This window comes from Rhipicephalus microplus, chromosome 5, assembly GCF_043290135.1.
Source record: "Rhipicephalus microplus isolate Deutch F79 chromosome 5, USDA_Rmic, whole genome shotgun sequence".
Lineage (NCBI taxonomy): Eukaryota > Metazoa > Arthropoda > Arachnida > Ixodida > Ixodidae > Rhipicephalus > Rhipicephalus microplus.
The window spans coordinates 6,908,135-6,913,409 of NC_134704.1; positions in this window are offsets into that span (position 1 = coordinate 6,908,135).

Consider the following 5,275-nt stretch of genomic DNA (forward strand, 5'->3'; position numbering starts at 1 on the left):
TCACCTGAAAAGAAAGCGCTGGCCTGTGCATTAGCAGCAGTGAGTGCCCAGTATCGCAACAGCTGGGCCGGCAAATCATAAACGCTCCCAGCGAAGAGCACACTACACGGACACAAAATCGTACGTTGGACGAGCTCTGCAAAAGGGGACGGCGGCAAGTACTTCGGAATTTCAACGCCGCTGACACAGCAGCAGAAGCGGTCAACTAGCCAGCATTACGCCGAAACTCATGCCGCAACTACCGAAACTAACGACGAGACTGGATAGTGGATAGGATTGATTTCGTTCAGTTTTTATTTGAAGCTTTCGTCGGTCTACAGCATGGTTTAAAACAAGACCTATCTGAAATTCAGACCAAGAGCTTATCTTATGATAAAGTTAGCGCAGAATCTATAAAGAGAAAGCTCATCAGACTGTGTTACAATATGTTCGACTGCAAGAGCGCCGCTACAGAGTACTCACAGACTCAGTGACAGCAGAAACCTTTGCTTCCTCCGTGGCAGAAACAGTTCTAAAAAAACAAATGGCTGAGCTAATTGGTAAGTGTTTATTTAAAAAAAAGCTCACAAGACCACAAATGCTGCTCTCTTTATGTTTGCATGCTCAGATATGTAAATGTGGTCGTTCTTTGCAATGACACAAAAAGCAGCCACAACCAATCAAAGTCGTCGTCATCACGTTTTTATAGCGCGGAATTTAAGCGTGTTGTGCGAAACTTCCTGCCGGTCTTGCTTAAAGTAGTCACGTAATGACATCAAAGCTAATGTTATGCGCAAGATTTTAAAACTTCACACATCCGGATGTATTAGTTTGGTGAAAATGACTGACTGCGTCGTCTGAACTTGCACACTTCTTATAACAGTGTACCGGATTGCCTGCGTATGCTTACTGCAGTTTAGAACTTTGGTGGGCGAGTTATGGATAACTGCTCTACATGACACAGAAGTAAAAACCAAACACACATACAGGTGCAAACTTGCAACTAACTTTGATTTTACATAGTCCATTTATAAGTTAAAAGTTCCCAGGCACACTCCCACAGAAATACATGGGACAGTGGCCTGGGAACTTATGATCCCCCTGTACATTCCGCAGAAACTACCACCGAGCATGCACGTTTGAGAGAGAGAGAGAGAGAGAGAGAGAGAGAGAGAGAGAGAGACATTCATTAGCGAATGAACAGAGAGCCTTCCTTAGGTGAGGCCCCCAGTACAGGGCTTAATTGCTTTGTGCGACGCTGCGAGCCCACTGGACCAGCTGTTGCTGTCCCAGCCGACGTTACAGAAAGGCATCATCACAAGCTTAAGGCCAACTGTTGAAGTCAAATATTTTTTTCTCAAAAGGCGAACGCCGATAACAAATGTGCAGTTGTTCCCTATGTGCACAAAACTTCGCACCACCTGGTTGGGAAGCGAGTTGACGTTATGTTTTTGGCTCCTAAGAAGCCTGCGGGGTTGTGCGCGCATAAGCGGCCGCCAACACAGGGTACAAGTGTGCGGGAAAAAAAGCACAGTAATTCGTTTGCAGAGTGTAATGTTGGCGGGGTCTATGAAGTACCTTTGTCATGTGAAAGACGTTATGTAGAACAGACTGGAATATGTGTGAACGTGCGCAGGGTTCCCCTCCAAGGGTTCGCCGCGGCACCCCTCTCCCTAGAATGTCAATGTGTAGAGCTGAATTTGCGCCCCCTTCCTATGATATCATTGTATGGGACATAGGCAAGCAAAAATTCGGGAGCTCACTCAGACTAACTAATATCTTGCGCTTTGGAGTTACTCTGAGACTGGCCAAAAGTCTGCTGAGCAGGGCTCACTCGCACTCACAGAAACTGTTTTCAACCGGACTCTCTCAAGTTAACAGCTCGATCTGAGTCTTAGAGAGTCCGAGTGAGTCGACTCATGAGTACGTCAGCCTAAATCGACTTGTATGACGATGGTGTCAATGCTCGTTAACACGTAAACGGTGCTCCACCTTTGATGAATATGAATTAGGAGTGGTTGCAAACATTAGAGGGACTGTCAACCGATCGGAAAAATTTTTCTGATTGTGGCACAAATGAAAAGATCGTTCATCTCATCGGCGACAATGACCATGCTTTCGCACCAGAAAAAAAAATTATACTTTTAACTTGATGTTGAAAGTCGATAAAAAGTCCCCACTAGCGTCACCCAACAGGGAATGTGGTCAGTCTTGATAATCTATTGCTAGTACGAGAAATCTGCGCAGGTAGACTAATTTGCTTTAAAACAAAGACGTTTCACGTGAATTAGTATTCTACGCAGTTAGCACCACAGACCCAACTTTTGCTTTTTTTTTCCCTCACGCTTTCAAATAGGCGGCAGGTGACGCTGCCGGCGGTGTGTTCGCGTGCCAGCAAACGGCCGAGAAACGCGACCACGGCGTCCGCCGCCGCTCACGAGAACAACAAAAAAAAGTGTGTGCGTGCCTAAAACAACCACTAAGGTATTTGTTTTAATAACAAACAAACTTTATGACGCCTGCAAAAACCACACGTGGTTTCAGTTTTGGACTTTCATGATTGCACCGGCACCGACCAGTATTGTGGGCATTCATCCCACCGATGGAAGGAGACATGACGCGGACAGAAAAACTCTGTTGAAAAAAATGCAATTTTCAGAGAAAGCGCTGCAAGGTTAGACGCTTCACCCGGTACGCTTTTTATTGCTACACAAAACATAGATATATTTATCAAGAACTTTCCTAGCACAATGGGGGAGCGAGGGGGGGGGGTCAAGACCTTTTACTACGTAATTCACTCCTCTGATCAATTATTGAAAGACGTATGAATGATACTGCTTCGGAATACTTGTGAGTAGACGTGAGTATAAACGCGAATTTAGGTAAGGCTTGTAATGATGCACTTCTCTATTACCGGTAATAGAGAAATGCTCAGATACAGCCTACACTATACATAGCTAGCCTTCCTAGATTACGAGAAGGCATTTGGTTCAGTAAAAATATCAGCAGTCATGCAGATACTGCGGAATCAGGGCGTCGACAAAGCATATATAAACATCCTGAAAGAAATCCACAGAGGTCAACTGCCACCATAGTGACAGAATACCGATCAAGGGAGGTGTAAGACAAGGGGATACAATCTCCCTAATGCTATTTACCGCATGCTTACAGAAGGTTTTCAGAAGTACAGAATGGGAAGGGTTGGGGATAGGAGTTAACGGACAGTACCTTAGTAACCTGCGCTTTGCGGATGACATTGCATTGCTGAGTAACTCAGGGTACGAATTGCTACTCATGATTACCTAATTAGACAAGGAGAGAAGGAAGGTAGGGCTTAAAAGTAATCTGCTAATTTTCGGAAACTAAATTAATGTGCAACAACCTCGGTAGAGAACAGTGCTTCGAGATAGGTAATAGTGCACTTGAAGTTATGAAAGAGGACGTCCACTTAGGACAGGTAGTAACCGCGGAGCCGAACCACGATGATTGAAGTAACTAGAAGAATAAGAATTGGGTGGAGCACATTCAGCAAGCATTCTCAAATAATGGCTGGTAGATTGCCACTATCCCTCAAGACGAAGGTATATAACAGCAGCATCTTACCGGTACTTACCTTCGGAGCAGAAACCTGGAGGCTTGCAAAGAGCTAGGGTCCAGCTTAAATGGAGGACGGCGCAGCGTGCGGTGTAGGAAATGATAGGTGTAACCTTAAAACACAAGAAGAGGGCAGAGTGGATCAGGGAACAAACCTGGGTTAAGGATATCATACTTGAAATCACGAAGAAGAAATGGACATAAGCCGAGCATGTAGCGCGTAGGCAGGATGACCTCTGCTCATTAAGAATAACAGACTGAATTCCCAGAGAAGGCAAGTGAGTTAGCGGGAGGCAGATAGTTAAGTGGGCATGTGAGATTAGGAAGTTTGCGGGGATGCAGCGGCAGCAGCAAGCACATGCAGGACCGAGTTGACTGGCGCGGAACATGAGGCCTTTGTCCTGCAGTGGTCGTAGTCAGGCTGATGACGATGATGCTGTGATGGGGTTCTTGTGACTGTATACAGTAAATTCTAAAAACAAAATTCAAGAACGCCCGAATCGGCGCCTGGTTGTTAGGGCGTTATTTCGCTTCAAGACATAGAAAACGTTTGCTTGCATGCTGGCGGAAAGTTATTGAGAATGGCGAGACAGGACGTCTTGTGGTCTTTCTAGTGTTCAGAGAAGAAAAAGGACGCTATTTGTGGAGAAATGCGTAGTCGTCGCAGAAGACATAACAGTACCCATTAGCGGCCGTCACCGTCGCTTAGCCAAATCGCCCGGCAATGTAGATACCATCACACTTCTGGTCGAACTTCTGGAGGACATAGAAAAGCCGAAAGTGTGTTCAGGTTGTCCCAATTCGTCAGCAGGCAGCCTCGTGAGTAATCACTGCGATGTGCTCCCCGATACTCCTAAGTGCGGTCCCGGTTGAGAACACCGTAAGGAAACAAGAGCGCGCAAGGTGCAGTCTAGCCCGGGCGTGTCCTCAGACTCCTCGCTTTCGCGGTTCAGCCAGTTGCCGCCAGGCGGCGACTCCGCTCGATCTCGCGGCCAATAGAGGCATCAAAATGAATTTGAACAGTCTGATTCTTTATAATAATACCGTCACTACACGTTTCTGATGTGGTTTGAAAACGCCGCCGAAGTTGGTTGACCATGCTTGACGTGAAGCCACGTTTCATCGTAACCCACGATGAGGTGTGGATTTGGCCTTTCGTAATGTTGGCTTGGCTGGGTGGAGACAGGCGCGTCGGTGACAGCTTGCTGTGGCACCAAGGCTATGATGCCCAAGCACGCCCCTTCTTTACTATATACGCTTCTGCGTGTAAGCCCATGAACGATCATTTTTTGTGCATTGCGTAGCATAACGTAAAATATAAAAAGGATGTAATTATTATGTTCAAGATTGTTTGAATTACTATTAGGAAGCTTGACCCAAGCAGGTTTTTTGCTCTTGGCCGTTTCAAATTTTCTGGCGTCATTACATCTTTTTTCGTGCTCTGGTAAACAACGAGGCGTCGCTTGGTTGCAGCAAGAACACAATAGCAATGGAGGTAAAAAAACAATTACTGGAGTGGAAGCTCCCGCAATTCTTGGTCAGCAATAGTGAAAACAGCTTTTGCCGTACAAAGATCTCTGAAACATACTCTTTTTTGGTGGCCCCGCCGCGGCGGTCGAGCGGCTAAGGCACTCGGCTGCTGACCTGCAGCTCGTGGGATCGAATCCTAGCTGCGGCGGCTGCATTTCCGATGGAGGCGAAA